Here is a 17767-nt window from a genome sequence, read left to right on the forward strand (position 1 = left end):
CATCATTGTTCCATTTGAACTGCAGTGGATTATTTACAACAAACTTCATGAGGGGATAAATATGCTGTGAAGTAGTATCAAAAATGCCTAACTCCTTACACAGATGTCAACATGTGATAGAGGGTGAGCACCACATATAATTCTTACAGCACATTTTTGAGCAATAAAGACTATTTCTTGAAGGCAAGTTTCTCCAGAGCATTATTACATATGACATTATTGAAAAATATGTAAACATACTGATTTCCCTCTCCCCAAAATTTGCAGTGATTCTGAATGCAACTGTGGCCGAACTAATTTTAACAAATTAAGTTGAGTCGTCTCCTTTATTCCTAAACAATTCATTATTCTCAACCAGAACTTCTGCACATTATTGAACTAACTGTAAGTCGTTTTAGGAGTTCCAAAATCTGTTTCTCACAGTGTAAATTCCCATCGATTGGATACCAAAGAATTTTGAAGTTTAATGATTATAAAGAATCTGCCTTGATTGCAAATAGAAACCGGATGTTGACCTAGGTTTCGGCGTGGATAACCATGCCTTCTTCTGAACACACTAAAACTACAAACTGCCTAAAGAGGCATGGTCCAACATTAATATAGAATGCCCAAAAGGGCAAAAGACTCGCCCTTTTGGGCGTTCTGTATTAATGTTGGACCGTGCCTCTTTAGGCAGCTTGTAGTTTTAGTGTGTTCCGAAGAAGGCGTGGTTATCCGCACTGAAACCTAGGTCAACATCCGGTTTCTATTTGCAGTTGAGGTGGGTTCTTTATAATCATTAAATTATTCACGATTTCTGACGCGCTGCAATGTTAAAAGTTATCAATTTTGAATTTTGCACCCTATTGATTATTTCCTAACCATGTGTGTAGTACCACTAGATGTGCAGTACTGAGTATTTGTGTCTTTTTAAAATATAGAGTGAGACAATTAACTGAAAATCAGTCAATGATACTTTTAAGAACATTGTTTACTATTTCTTCTGTTGCTGTATGTGTGCTTAGACTGATTACAGTACTACTGTTATCTGCCAAAAGAACTAATTCTAGTTGTTTTATGTTAGACGGAAGATATTTCACATATAAGATGAACAATGGCGAACCTAAGATTTAGCCTTGTGGAACTCCTTATATGATTTCTGCCCAATCAGAGTAATGTCCCAGGTCAACATCAGATGTATTAGTAAGTACAACTTTCTTCATTCTTTTGGTTAGACATGACATTATCCACTGGTTGGCTATAGCATCAGTACCATGTAACCTCATTTATCTAGGATATTTTGTCATTTAATGCTAGTAAAATCTTGTAAGTGAACATGTAATTGGCTTTCTCAGTAGAGCAACTGAAATCTGAATTGTGATTTAGTGATGTCAGTAGTGAAATGGGTCACTAATTATAGACATCTCTCCTATCACCTTTCTTAAAGAAGGGTTTAAGAATTACACATTTCAGTCTTCAGTAAGGGCAGAATCTGAAGTAATGAATTAAAATTTGTGCCAAGGCCAGAACTTGAACACAGGTCTCCTGCTTACTACACAGATGTGTTATCCACTACACCACCCTGGCAATGTGGCTAAAATAGCTGCATAGATACGCTAATCCAGTGCCCTTCCTAACACAAACTTCAATACCTGGCCTTGGTACAAATTTTAATTCATTACTTCAGCTTCTATCATTATTGAAGATAAAGTGGAGACTCAATAAGTCTTCAAGAAAATGTAATTCCATCAGATCAGCATTTCAGTCTCTCTGGAAAAATGGCTTGAGTTAATGATGCATTACATTTTTCAGGTAAGACATGGAAAAAATCTTTAGTTCTCCATTAAATGCCATCAAATCCTGGTGAGCTTTTATTTTTGAGAGAATATGTAATTTTCTTAATTTAAAAGGCAAAGTCCCCGTCTCCCAGTTGTAGCAACAGGCACTGCACTCATATGAGATTTCATTTCTGTCAGCAGCAGCCTGCTCAATTCAGTGTTCACACAGCTTACAGCAGTATTAACCCAGGGCTGGTCATGGGGCTGTAGGACATTCACAAAACTTACATTTCTGTTTGTAGTTGCTAATCTTCTTTCATTCAGGTCATCCCTAATGTTGTAACTTCTGTCTTTAGCCAGGATTTTGTCTGTGCATTGGAATTTATGTGGTTCATCTATATGGACATATGTTTTATTTTTTTCTGTCTATTTTTATCCATTCATTTGTCTAAGTAGTTTACAGCAAAGATTAAAACACATTATGCCCACAGCAATCAAGCCTGTGGAGCTAGTGAGAAAAAGATGAACATTAATTTTCTTGAAACTTCCTGGCAGATTAAAACTGTGTGCCCGACCGAGACTCAAACTCGGGACCTTTGCCTTTTGCGGGCAAGTTCTCTACCATAGCACGACTCAGGCCCGGTACTCACAGCTTTACTTCTGCCAGTATCTCGTCTCCTACCTTCCAATCTGCCAGGAAGTTTCATATCAGCGCACACTCTGCTGCAGAGTGAAAATCTCATTAATTTTCTTATATTTGTTAAAAGGTCCTATCAGATGTTTCGTCAGTCTTCTATTACTGTCTTTTCCCATCAATGACAGACAGGGGAAGTGGATTTCTGTTTAGTTCACTAATAATGTGAAATATATTAATTCTTATAATTCAAAGTCAACTACACTTACTAGTTCTTTACTTCACCTGATCTATCTATCTGGATTGCTGGTACCTGTAATACTTTGGAGAACTAAGAAATTTAAGCAGAGCAAGGTGGATGCCATAGCATTGTGTTCAGAGAAGAGGAGGAGGTAAGTAACTACAAGGCTAGAAGAACTATCATCTAATAATGGAACGTTAAATGCTACAGACATTTTGTGTGTACGAAAAATCGTAAGCCTGACTGTCTGCAGTGTGCATTGCAGTGCTTAAATTAGCTAAGACACACTCTCCCCAGCGAACTCACTACTGGTGCACCTCTCATGTGGTGCCAGCAAATTTCCGTTCTAATATTATTCTTAAAATCATTAATAAATCAATAGGCCTGCTCCAACCAGAGCCTAATTTTGGCTGGAACTCACCGGAAAGGCATCCTGGCATCTCACTTTTTTCCAATGGGCAATTATTATTAATTATTGGACACGCATTCATGGAGCAGGTGCAAGTGGCTGGGAGCACTTGAAAAGATGATGCCATAGTCATGAAAACTAATGACTTGTGCCAATATGTACCAAGAAGAACTAGGGAGCAAAATGATGCTGCTACAGGGACAGACAATAGCACCTGTTGTTTACATTAAATCTTGTGGTTTTACTGTTTTTATTATAAGAAGGTATGTTTTAAAAACCTGAATTTCAGAATGGTATTTTGTAAAAAATGACCTCTCATTGTAAATTTTGTCACCAGGTTTCAAAAACTGACACGTGATTTTTATGGCTGGGAGAGAGGGGATGGGAGGAAAGGGGAGGGTGGAGGGGGGGGGGAGGTGCTGTACAGTGAAGAAGTGCATTCAAGCACTTAGAAGTTAAGCATTCGCTCCACTTACTGTAATAACCTAATCATATTTGTCAAAAAAAGACCAAATAGAAATCACGTTCTAGTTGTACATTCTTCGGTTGGCTGCAAGTTTGGACTGCACTCCGTGTCTCCAGAATACCTTTTGTATTGAAAGGATAATGAGATAGATTTCGTTTGTATTATTTGGCTAAGAAACTGGTACCAGTCTGTTGTTTGAGTCATTGTTATAACACATATGGCTTTGAAAAGTTGTACGTACGTGGTCCTCTATCATAACTTTGTACATGTAGGTTCAACAAAATATAGTGCACCTGAATTTATATTGAGAGATGATTTGTGGGTGTATGTTTCTTTCATTCATTCACACATAGTATGTCATAAACCCCTATCATGAAATAGAGCCTTCAGGGATGTGGATGAGTTAAGTAATATGTTAACTGGCTGTAGCAGCTATTGAGTGCTACTTCTGTAAATTATGGCTGATGCTAATATACTCAGACTGATGATTACGAGAAATACTATTTGACTGCTTCATATGATTACATGTATATTAGAAGAAATACTGCAACTCCGGAGGAAAAAAAGGTCACTGCTCCTCCTTTGACTGATGACCATAGATGTTAAGTCCCATAGTGCTCAGAGCTCCTCCTTTTATACTACTCAGCTGCTGATTTTGTCTAAGAGTAACTCAAAACAAAGCATTTTGTAACATACTATCATAATCTGTGTACATACTGGCAAAGACAAATCTGTTTAACATTAAAATTAGAGTTAGGCATATGCGAAATTCCATGTGATATTATGGGCATGAATTTTACGTTTAAACAACTTGAAACAGTTGTGGCATTATGCTTGAGGACATTCCACTAACCAAATATAAACATGCAGATATTACTATATTGTATACAATATGCAGAAAATAACTGTATTTTCTTCAAATCAAAAACACAACAAAATGATACAAAGGATCTTTACTATGTACTCAGTCATTATACAGAGTATGTGTGTCAATAAAAAAATCTGAAAGTCTTTTTACAGGATTATTAAAAAACCATGGAGCTGTCTTTAAGCCAGAGGTTGGTTTGTCTTTTTCCAGCCTTTGAACTGGCTTAAAGTGAACTCCGAATCAAACAACAGCTTCACATTTTTCATATTGTGGAACCATTGGCAAAAGCAAAAAAAATCAATACTTCTTAGACTGTTATGAATATTTATTAATGAAGAGTTAAATACAACATACATTTCTCTTTACACATACACATACACATACACACACACATACGCAGACAGACAGCATGGCACTGACTGTTGTACATATATATGTGTACACACTCATTGTTTGGAGCCCTCTCGACACTGTACTGTCGATACTATGGATATAAATGAACCACACTCCAGTAGTCTCCTTAAATTTATATTGCAGTCAGATTACATTCAACATTTGTCAAAATTTTACAAATTTATACTTGCACAAGGGAAAGCAGAAAGGTGGAAGGAGTATATAGAGGGTCTATACAAGGGGGATGTACTTGAGGACAATATTATGGAAATGGAAGAGGATGTAGATGAAGATGAAATGGGAGATATGATACTGCGTGAAGAGTTTGACAGAGCACTGAAAGATCGGAGTCGCAACAAAGCTTCGGGAGTAGACAACATTCCATTAGAACTACTGACAGCCTTGGGAGAGCCAGTCCTGACAAAACTCTACCATCTGGTGAGCAAGATTTGTGAGAAAGGCGAAATACCCTCAGACTTCAAGAAGAATATAATAATTCCAATCCCAAAGAAAGCAGGTGTTGACAGATGTGAAAATTACCGAACTATCAGTTTAATAAGTCACAGCTGCAAAATACTAACACGAATTCTATACAGACAAATGGAAAAACTGGTAGAAGCCGACCTCGGGGAAGATCAGTTTGAATTCCGTAGAAATATCGGAACATGTGAGACAATACTGACCCTATGACTTATCTTAGAAGCTAGATTAAGGAAAGGCAAACCTACGTTCCTGGCATTTGTAGACTTAGAGAAAGCTTTTGACAATGTTGACTGGAATACTCTCTTTCAAATTCTGAAGGTGGCAGGTGTAAAATACAGGGAGCGAAAAGCTATTTACAATTTGTACAGAAACCAGATGGCAGTTATAAGAGTCGAGGGACATGAAAGGAAAGCAGTGGTTGGGAAGGGAGTGAGACAGGGTTGTAGCCTCTCCCCTATGTTATTCAATCTCTATATTGAGCAAGCAGTGAAGGAAACAAAAGAAAAATTCAGAGTAGGTATTAAAATCCATGGAGAAGAAATAAAAACTTTGAGGTTCGCCGATGACATTGTAATTCTGTCAGACACAGCAAAGGACTTGGAAGAGCAGTTGAACGGAATGGATAGTGTCTTGAAAGGAGGATATAAGATGAACACCAACAAAAGCAAAACGAGGATAATGGAATGTAGTCGAATTAAGTCGGGTGATGCTGAGGGAATTAGATTAGGAAATGAGACACTTAAAGTAGTAAAGGAGTTTTGTTATTTAGGGAGTAAAATAACTGATGATGGTCGAAGTAGAGAGGATATAAAATGTAGACTGGCAATGGCAAGGAAAGCATTTCTGAAGAAGAGAAATTTGTTTGCATCGAGTATAGGTTTAAGTGTCAGGAAGTCGTTTCTGAAAGTATTTGTATGGAGTGTAGCCATGTATGGAAGTGAAACATGGACGATAAATAGTTTGGACAAGAAGAGAATAGAACCTTTCGAAATGTGGTGCTACAGAAGAATGCTGAGATTAGATGGGTAGATCACATAACTAATGAGGAAGTATTGAATAGGATTGGGGAGAAGAGAAGTTTCTGGCACAACTTGACTAGAAGAAGGGATCGGTTGGTAGGACATGTTCTGAGGCATCAAGGGATCACCAGTTTAGTATTGGAGGGCAGCGTGGAGGGTAAAAATCGTAGAGGGAGACCAAGAGATGAATACACTAAGCAGATTCAGAAGGATGTAGGTTGCAGTAGGTACTGGGAGATGAAGAAGTTTGCACAGGATAGAGTAGCATGGAGAGCTGCATCAAACCAGTCTCAGGATTGAAGACCACAACAACAACAACAACAACAACAACAACAACTTGCACAAATATTTGGTAAAGGTGTCTGCTAAGTTGTTTTGTAAATTTACTTTACAAATGTTTGTAATTCCATTCCTACTATATTCATTCACAAAATGATAATGTACTTCAGTACACATTGAAGTTTTTCTAAAGTTACCATATCTAGCAATAGTGACTGCCCCTTAGTTGTCACCCTATACTTCTAACAGACTTATCAGATTTTGCATAAAAAATATTAAAAATATCTAGAATTAACTTAATTTCAGTGACAGGTTCTAACAACGCTATTTACTCAGCAAAAGTAGAAGATTTTGTGATACTTTGCTTCTTAGATTTCCAGATAATATAATTACAAAGCCACGATCTATGCAGTCACCTGCCCAATCTGCATTACAATACACTCTTAAGAGACTGATATTTTCATTGCCTCCATAAGCTAACCTCAAACCTTTTGCTTGATGCAAACATTTCAGTACTCACAAAGCATACTTAAAGTGAGTATCTTGTAACAGTTTTTAAATTTACTCAAATAGTTTATCCTGTAACTTATATCGGGCCATATTCCTGAGTCAAAATATGGGAAAGCACCTTTCGAATTCCTGTTAATAATATCATGACTTGCATCTTGTGCTGGTCCTAATTTCAAAGTAACTTCCATTGGTGTCTGTACAACTTTGATGTTCAATCTGATATTTCTTAACTAGAGTGTTAGTATAGCTTCCCTGACTAAGAGTCATTTCATTCTCTGCATAATTACAGCCAATCTTTACCCCAAGATAATTCTGTACTTCACCTAAGTCTTTCATTTGGATTAGTTTGGGTAACAGATTCTTGATTTCTTGTATTTTCCTTTTACTATCATAACAAACACGATTACACAGATCACAGAATTTGCAGTCATCAATAGATATGGGAAATAATCATGTTCACTTCTTTTAAAACCTAGATTTTTCAAAAGCTAATCAAAAAAATTACACCATGCCTGAGGACTCACTTTCATGCCATATAATGTCTTAAATAACTTACAAACTCTGCCTGTTTCAGCCTTGTGTCCTGGAGATTGCTTTACATTAATTTCTAAGAAAACACTACCATTTAGAAACGCAGTTTGTACATCCATTCCTTCTACAATTAAGTCTTCTATAATGACAAAGGTAAAGTAACAAAAATTTCAATGTTTGTCTCATAGCAACTGGTAGATAAATATCATCCACAATTTCGTTTTGTTGAAAGCCCCATACCACTAATCTTGCTTCACAATTGTTATTTGATTTTCTTGTAAAAACCCACCTTACATCAAGAACATTTACATTCACAATCTTAATTACTAGTTCCTCAGTTTTATTTTTATTTGAAGAGTCAACTTTCCTAGGCACTAATTGTTTCCAAACTTTTGATTCAGTACTATTCATTGTCTCCTCAAACTTTTCTGGGCTATCTACACTACAGAAGTTCACATAAATGAAGTTACTCTTCACATGATCCTCCTACATTCTCTAGTTGAATGTCTTGACTTGCATTCTTGATCTTGTTTATGACTGATTGAACACACTTTGATATCCTCTTCTTCTATTGCTCATTTACAGATTCATTGTGTATGCGTTTGCACTCAGAATCACTAAAATGTTCACACCCTGAATCAGAATCCTTTAAATTAGTACATCTGACATCCTCTTCCACAATATCAAGGTGTCCGGAAATGAAAACTTTACTGTTAATCAATACTCTGTGTTATAGTCATGAGCGACCTGTGAGCGATGCACGGCAGAAAACGGAGATGCGAAGCCACCAGGCGGGGCAGCCACTGGAGGAATCACTAACAAAGAACAGACAGGACAGACAAACAAGTAGGGGATGACAGACACAACACGAGGCAAGCAAGCAAGCAAACACAATGAGACAACAACAATGCAGGAACACTCCAAACAACAACATTGTATATCTCAACACACAGAACTGGAACGCAGTACGGCCGAGATGTACATGTGAACTACGGTGAGTACCAGACTGCCGGGGGAAGCGCCGTGTGGCCGCCTAAATATGTGACCACAGGAAACACGATTGGCCATGGACTTCCCATGGTATGGAGTGTGGCACATTTGCATGGCAAGGCTCACGGTGCAGGCACGTGCCAGAGCACAGAGACCCCTAGCGGGTATTCAGGTCCATACCCTCTGATGTACATTCAGCTACCACACCTTCCAACACTCGCTCCCTTCCCCCCTGAAAACTGTGCATAGGGGCAGAATTGCCCAGGATGTGCCATGGTGGGTGGATGGAGGGAAAGGAGGGAAACCCTGTGTCGTCAACTGCCAGCGGTGGGTCGGGAGGGCAGTCCATGGAATCCATTGAAAAGTCACCGGAGGGCAGGGCATCACACAGTGCCTCTGATCATTGTGGAGGTGGGAAGGAGTGCCGGCGTGCCTGTGGAGAGCCGTCTACCGTGGGGCCGACATGAGGGCCTCGTGCACACCAGGAGGAGGTGGGGGGTTGATGGACATGAGGTAGGAGTATGAGGCCAGAGTTGGTTATAGTGGCAGCACTTGAGACCCTTCTGTGTCTGTACCAATGTCATACACTGCCCATGGGTCATGACTACTGTGGCAGGAGTGCAAGCAGCATTACCCATATGAGCCCACCCACAAGGCCATGCCCAGTGTGTAATGCTGAGAGGGTCGGAAGCAGGGCTCAGAAGGAGACAGCATCAGCAAATGGAGTAGGGTTCGTGGTTGCCACCCACGGAGGAGTTCGGCCAGAATATGACCACCAATCAGCATGGTGTGATAAGTGCTCAGGAATAAGGTGAGGGCCGATGTGGTTGCAGGGGATTTGACTGCTTTTGTCAGCTGTTGTTTAAACATCCTGACCAGTCGATCTGCTGTGCCATTGGAGGACGGATGAAACAGAGGGGTGCAGATGTGTTTTTATACCATTGGAGTCCCAAAATGTGTTGAATGAGGTTGCTGTGAATTGGGGGCCATTATCTGGGACCAAGGTATGAGACAGGCCTTCGATGGCAAGAACCTGAGCCAAGACCGTGAGTGTGGCATCAGTCACGGTGGACACCATGTGCACCACATACAGGTATTTGGAGTATGCATCTATAATGAGTACTCACATTGATCCCAAGAAGGGATCCACAAAATCGAGATGGATGTGATTCCAGGGCTGGTGAGGCATGGGCCAGGGTACAAATGATTGTGAAGGGCTGGTCTGGCGACATGCACACACCGTGCCCCATGGGCCAAGCATTAAATGTCGCCATTGATGCTGGGCTAGTACACTTGCTGGTGAGCCAACGTATCATTCGGGACACCCCCAGTGTCCACGGTGTAGCAAGCATAGGACATGGTGGTGCAAATCAGGTAGGATGATCACCTGATGGGTGTCAGCCTTCACGGCCAACAGGAGGACACTCGTCACAACCGAGAGCCTGTGTGAGTGGTGTGCCAGGGGCTGAATTCAGTTTCCAACTGGTGAGTCCGATAGGTGGGCCAACCATGGGTCATGTAGCAGAGAACCTACTGCAGAATGGGGTCCTGGTGTATGGCAGAGGCGACATGTACAGTCGTGATGGGAAATCCATCCAGTGTATCTTGGCAGACCATATCAATGTGAAAGCAGAGGACTCCCTGCTCATCGAACTTGGGATCAGGGCCCGAGGGGAGATGTAACAAGGCATCTGCATTGGAGTATCAGAGGTGGGCTAATATCAGATAATGTAAGTGTAATTGCATACGAACAGCGCCCAGTGCTGGAGATGTTGAGCATTTCATCTGGGATGTGTGTGTGTGGGCTGAATAGGGTAACCAAAGGCTTGTGATCTGTGGGGAGAGTGAATTTTGTCCCAAACAGGTAGATGTGAAACTTTAGAATGGCAAACACAATCGCAAGAGCCTCTTTCTTAATCTGGGAATAGTTCATCTGTGCTGGGGACAGTGTCTTGGATGCATACGCAGTGGGCTGTTCTGAGCCATCTGCATTCCTGTGAGCCAGGACTGCCCAATATCGTAGGCCAAAGCATCGGCTGCCACAACCAAGAGGCGGTCACAAGAGAAGGGAGTCAGGCAAGGGACGGACTTGAGCATAGTTTTCAAGTGGAGAGAAGCTTGATTACAGGCGGGAGTCCAATTGAAAGGCACCGCTTTGCGATGCAAGCAATTAGGGGGCTGTGCAGTGTCAGCAGCCTGGGGTAAAAACTTTAAGTAGTAATTAACCTCACCCAAAATAACTTGGAAGTCAGTTAAATCCTTGGGGCATGGAAGGGAGTTGATGGCCACAATGTTACGATCTGATGGATGAATGCCATCTTTACTGAGCCAGTGATCCAGTTATTCAACTTCTGGTTGAAAGAAACTACACTTTTCCAACCAACAGCATAAGCCTGCAGCCTGCATGGCATGAAATAAGGTACCGAGGTTTTGCAAATGCTCATGGCATGTGCGGCCAGTGACCCAAGATGTCATCGAGATAACTGACACAAGCTGGGATGGGCTGTGTGAGCTGCTCCAGGTACCTCTGAAAAATGGCCGGCATGGAGGAAGTACCAAATAGGAAGGCACTTGTGTTGATATAATCTGAAAGGCGTGTTAATGACAGTGATTTTCTGGGATTCCTCATCTAAGGGTAATTAATGGTAAGCCTCCACCAGGTCGACCTTAGAGAACTACTCGCCACGCGCAAGTTAGGTGAGAAGGTCTTCCTGCCGAGGAATGGGATAAGTTTCAACCAGGGACTGTGCATTGACTGTAACTCCAATATCCCCACACAGGCAAAGGGACCCATTGGGTTTCCCGATCAACACTAACGGGGTTGCCCAAGCACTCACTTTCATGGGCTTGATGACGCCTGCAGTCAATCAAGCTCTTGCTTGGCTGCTGGATGTAAGGCCACCAGAATGGGTTGGACCTGGAAGAACTGCAGCTGAGGATCTGGCCGGAGAGCAATGTGTGTCTTGAAGTCTGAAACACACTCTAATTCCAGCTGAAACAGAGAGGCACAGCCGAGCACAGGTCATCGAGGTCCTGGTATGGGACTGCAGTGGAAACAACCTTAACTTCGTCAGAAATAAAAAAGCCAAGCAGTGTGAAAGCATCGAGTCCAAAAATGTTTGAAGCCAAGTGATGGTCAGCCACCTGTAGGGTCAGGAGCCGCGGAATGTGTTTATAGGTGGCTGGGACCGAGAACTGCCCACAGAGGCTGACAGAGCCATCACTGTAAGCGACCAATCACCAAGAGGTGGAAGACAGCTCTGGGGGACCCAGGCATGTATATGTCACCAGATTGATCAAGGAGACGGGGCTCCTGTATCAACCTGGAAATGAAAATCCAAATGCAGAGCGTGAGGAACAACTTCCACATCAATGGGGCATCCAGTGGGATGATCGACTGCAGTGTATGTGCAGTATCCTGATGACCTATGGGTGAGGAGTGGGAGCTGGTGGAGTGGCTGTGACAGACAGATTGGAGATGGCCGTGTTTCTGACAGAGGATGCATATCTTCCAGCGATGGGGACAGTCTGCATGTAGTGGGCACTTTGGTGGTACGGAGGTCACTGAACGCGAATCGTCACACGCAGTGAATGTTTTTGAACTAACCTGATGATGAGTTTTCGAACTGATGCTTGGCGATGAAGTTCGATCCGCTGAAGGAACTGCGCATTGCAGTTTCAGCAGCGAGGTGCGGGCCACAACGAGTTTGTTGTAAGTGTGAGCAATGCATTGTTTCAGCTCGTCATTCTCCCGGTGGAGGTGCACCACTGAGTCGTATTCTGAAAGTAGGTTAGTGATGCAGGTCACAATCTTGCCCACGAGGGCAGAACACTCGCGAACTAAATCCCATGTTGCAGCGGAAACAGAACGAGCAGTGTGGGTGCCAGAGCACAGTATCTGAATGTTAGACAGGTGGTGTAACACTGAACACTGGACTACGTTTGGGGAGAGTTTGTAATGGGACAAAACATCCATACCAAGAATTGGTTCATGGATGTCAACGATGTAGAAGGTCCATGGGAAACACAGAGAAGGGGATAGGTGCACCATCACTTTCACAGAACCGACAGTTTGTAACAGTGATGCATTGACAGCTCGTAGGAGAGACTTCGTCAGTGAAAAGTCGGTAGGAGCCAATGATCGAGGAATGATAGACACGTCAGCACCAGTGTCAATTAGGTAGACAAACTGTGATGAAATGTCTGTCATGTATAAACGACTGCTTGGCCGAGGGGATGAGCAGACGGAGTGCAATGTTAAGGGACACCTGTGAAGTTCCCCGCAGGACTTGGCGTCGCTTACTTCCTGTGGTCAGCGTTTGGGTGTTGGCAAGGTAACCTGCACTTGTTGGCCTCAGCCCCAAAAATCCTGTGGTACCAACAGTATGGATGAGCCGGATGTGACGGTGGCGGTGACTGTGATGGTGGGGGCGGCTTGTCTTCGTTGATCTGTTCTGGGACGCATGGAGTGTGGGCGAGTCTTGAGTGCTCGTAAAGAGGAGAGGGCGAATGAGTACTGCCTGGCAGCGTAGAAGGCATGGAAGTGGAACGGGCCCTGCCCCTGGTTGCAGACGACCAGTAAACAGGAGGTGTAGTGTCCACAGCGATAGCAGATGAGCTGGGTGTTCCTGGCGCAGGAGCGCATACAGCTGACCTGTGATGTGTAGGCAAGAACCGATAGATTCGATAGAGTGTGGCAGTAGATGTATCTGTAGGTCGATAGGTAACTTGGCTGACCACACCGCCCACAGAGTGACATCTGGCATTGTGTGTTCACTCACGAGTAACCTGAGGTGGCGCCAAAGTTATGATGGAGTGCAGTCCCCCAGGTGCTCCTAGCACAGAATCTTGATTATCAATTCCTGTGGCGAGCAGGCAAGTCAGTCTAATATTGTTTTCTTGGCAAACTCGTACTTCGGTGGCGGCGGGGGCGAAAGTAGGAGATCACAAATTAAATCCGAGTGGTCGTGGAGGTGTGTGACCAAACATAGGAACTTGGAATTGTCATCAGTCGCTTGATGCAGCTCGAAGAGGTGCTCCACCAATGCGAACCATTTTCCTCGTCTAGGCAGCTTGGGTAGGCGGCCTGGAGGTGGAGACGAAGATGGCTTTGGCATGTCTTGGAAGGCCTTCGGTCCTGCTGCACAAGAGTTCATGCTGGGATCCGGCATCACCAGAGCGGAAATGATACTAGCACACACATTCAGAACAACGGCAGGTTGTAATGTTTCTGAAGATGGGCGAAAACACGACGCAGCAATCACTGTCAGTACCATGGGAGCAAACGGGCAAGCGGCGTGTAATGAGGGCCCATAAACTGGACCAGAAACTGCAGGAATAGCACTGACATTGTCCAAATCGGAAATGATGCGGAAGGCTGGCGTGGCAAATGTAGACAGTACTGCGGAAGGAGTGAGCGGTTGTATGGTTGGAATCGAGGCCCCCCATGGGCGAGGGGGGTGCGGGGTGTGGGGGGCTGGCCTAGAGCTTAAGGTGGCAACAACGAGAGTTTTCCGTGCACACTGGCCATTCACCCTTCGTGGGAGGACCATGAAACACTGGTGAAACCCGTTGGCGGTCACACTGTTGTAGTACAATGTTCCTGGGTGAAGAGACTATGTTGGGTGCACTCGTACCCACATGGTTGCGAAACTGGGCTGCTGATCCGATGGTTTGTTCTGGCGAACTGGATGCGTAAAAATGTCTGTTACTGATGTGTGAGGAAGGGGAGGCTGGCGTAGCTTGGTATTAGTCGACAGCGTGTTCGTTTCGCACAAATGGTGGCGTTGCACTCAGCAGTACTGTAACTGACATCGTGGCACATAGAGGATAAAAGCACGTGTGCAAATTTTGGCCCCTTTGAACTTCGTATGAGTGATCGATCGTCACATTATTTAGTAGATTGTCCACTTCACTTTTCACTTGTTGTTGAGCGTAATCTGGCGAAACAAAGCCTGAGTCCATTGTTTGAGGTAACTGTGGAACACTTGGTCGTTGTGGAGTTGCTAAAGTAGAGGTTATCCTCGTCGTAGTTCATAGATCATTGTCCGTTAGCTGTGAAATAACCGACGGCGGAGGGTTGTGTTGGCCTGGTCGTAAGAGCTGGGCTCCAAGTCTTCGTAAAGAATGTTCAGTGATGTAGCCATGGCGTCGGATGTAAAACCTGTTGTTTCTATACAATCGGCATGGAAATCGTGGAAGACTTAGAACTTTTTGCCCGGGGTCACCAATACGGGATTCTGGATACGGATCATAATATACATAATAAACAGTTCCCAAGTTTTCTATATACACATATATTTTACCATAAAGACTGATACATATGAACACTGCATCAAGTACAAAGGCAGACTGAATTAAACATGGCGGCTCATTAGAGCAGTTAATGTTCCAAAGACTGTAATTTGTGTGGTCAATGTGACCTATCGACACCACACATTCAATCTAGAGTTTAGCTCTGCCAGTAGATTATGTTATAATGCATGCACCTCATAAGACTTGTAGTCACCACTTTCTACAGTTGCTAAGAAGTTGCTATTAAGTGTAATTTATTTACATTAATAAAAACCTAAATATTAATTTGTGAGAATTGGTTTCTTATCTCAAAGTGCTCAGTTTAAGATCCTCTACAAATGTAAAATTTTGAACCTTGTATTGATACAGAAGCCAAAGCAAATGTTATGATTTTACAATACACAAATATTTGTCCTTAATGCTGTGGTGAGGCATGTGAGAAACAAAGCATATACAAAAAAGTTCACAAAAATGTGTTAAAAAAATTATGGAATAATTCTTGTGACAATGAGATGTTTAATGATTTCATGTCACTGGCTTTGGTGCTATGAGACAAAAAGGATGGACACATTGTTGACTTGTCACTCTGTTGATAAGAATTCTGTTTATGAAATATTTTTCAATTTAAATACTAATTAATCGAGATCAATTTTTTTTGCTGCACAGAATCCTTGTGCCACAGAATGAATATATTCTGTGTGTTTACAAAATATTGAATATTAGCTGCTGCTCATTGTAAATTCAAAAAGAAAACAGAACTGTGAAATTCAATGGGTACGCTTATCGCAGCTTTGCCCCCACAACCCAAAATATGTATGAGGACCACCTTTGCAGATTTTACAAAAACACAAGAAAAGAAAACCATTTTTTTTGTACAAATTGTTTTATTGTTTCTCACAATATTTGCCTCCAGTATTAATAAACTTTTGCAGCACTTTTTCTAACCTGAATTAGGTACCTTAAGAACATGTTTTGGAAGGATTCAACAGCTTCTTGACATGATGAAAATCACTGTCTTTGCATTTTTTGTTTGATGTAAGGGAAGGTATTAGTTAATAAATCAGGTTCATATGAGCCAAACGACATCAAATCAGTGTTTTCTGCCACAAAAAAATCAACTATTTGACACACTTTGTGATAGTTGGTATCATTGTGATGAAGAATAAAGCAACATTTTTGGTTGCTTTTCCTCATTTCATCAATGACCTGTGGCAAAAAAATAGTTGCACACCATAAGGAAAGAGTGGTCTTTTTCTTGGAAGTGCTTCATGAACAAACCACTGTTGTTGATTTTGGTTACCTTGGAACAATCAAAGAGTTGATAATGCTTAGTTTCCAACTTGTACATATGTATCCGAGTTTCTACTGTAACAATTTTGTATATGGATTTTGCATTTGCTGGGTCAAATTTTCTGACTACTTCCTTTTTTCAATTGACATGAGCCTGTTTTTGATTTTCTGTCAAATTGTGGGTAATGTGTCAAGAAAAGATTTGTTTCACAACTAAACGTTCATGTAAAATTGAATGTAATGCGGGCCGTTGATACAACTAAAGGCGTCTCTACCTCATGGTAAGTACAGGCTCACACTCTCCAATCACAATCCACACAACATTGATGTGTTTTTGGAACAACAACCAATTTTAGTCAACCTTTACGAATGGCCATGACAGAATTCAGCAAACTAATTGTGAATTGAGAATGTAGTCTTTTGTGATGGCACTTATACATAAAACATTCTTGGTTTTTTGCCACATCAGTTCAGGATAAAATCTCAAGCTTTTGTTGATAGCCTCCAAAACATGTTCTTAAGGTACCTAATTCAGGTTAGAAAAAGTGCTGCAAAAGTTTATTAATACTGGAGGCAAATGTTGTGAGAAACAATAAAACAATTTGTACAAAAAAAAAATGGTTTTCTTTTCTTGTGTTCTTAAGATACCTAATTCAGGTTAGAAAAAGTGCTGCAAAAGTTTATTAATACTGGAGGCAAATATTGTGAGAAACAATAAAACAATTTGTACAAAAAAAATGGTTTTCTTTTCTTGTGTTTTTGTAAAATCTGCAAAGGTGGTCCTCATACATATTTTGGGTTGTGGGGGCAAAGCTGCGATATGATGATGATGATGATGATGATGACAATGGAGGCTATCGTCAAAAGCTTGAAATTTTATCCTGAACTGGAACTATTTTTTGAAGGCAAATGATTATCAAAAGTTGACTAGACAACTGAGGCATTATTATTAAGTCAAGTCTCTATGAAAATCGTAAAAAAAAAATCATCCCATGAAAACCACATATGGAAGTTCCACAATCTCAACAGATCTACAATCAATCAACATATGTAACGTTCACAAAGCCCCAAACTGTGTGTGTTCTTTCAACAATATGCTATATTTCTGCAAAATGTTCTCAGTGTTATGATTAGTACAGACATCAGAAACACTCGACACCAAACTTGTAATCCAAAAAAGGAGAACTAGAATATGCAGATTTCATAAGTCAAAGATGATGCCATTTTTAATTATATGACAAAACGCACTGATTGATGAGATGATCAATACATAAACAAACACTATTTTGGTTGATTTTAATGTTCTCTTTTAGGGCATTCCCTACTGGCATATAAAATGCAAGTACGGATTAATGTTGTCATTTAGTCTGTTATGCTTGATGGTGCAAATGAGATAAAGTACACCAAACTGCACTACAAGCGAGACAAGTTAAATTGTGTCAGCCTCTCACCTTACTCTATGAGCTAATGTGGATGCACCTCTGTGCCCCACTTCATTCTCCAATAGAACTGATTATGTATATCTGAGAGCCCAATTAAAGGGTTATCATGATAAAGGGCCTAACACCAGTTTTGTGTAAACTGTGTTTTCTACTTCATTAGG

The 17767-nt window shown here is 41.5% G+C and overlaps 1 long non-coding RNA gene across 1 annotated transcript in view; it reads left to right on the top strand.

Moving 5' to 3' along the window:
• The window catches only part of LOC126485294 (uncharacterized), an 81673-nt gene continuing 63906 nt past the window's right edge, over window positions 1-17767 (top strand). The window contains exons 1-2 of the long non-coding RNA XR_007587973.1: window positions 1-123; window positions 1064-1182. This is a non-coding gene — a long non-coding RNA (uncharacterized LOC126485294). The remainder of the gene's footprint in view (window positions 124-1063; window positions 1183-17767) is intronic.

This window comes from Schistocerca serialis, chromosome 1, assembly GCF_023864345.2.
Source record: "Schistocerca serialis cubense isolate TAMUIC-IGC-003099 chromosome 1, iqSchSeri2.2, whole genome shotgun sequence".
In the NCBI taxonomy this organism is placed as follows: Eukaryota; Metazoa; Arthropoda; class Insecta; order Orthoptera; family Acrididae; genus Schistocerca; species Schistocerca serialis.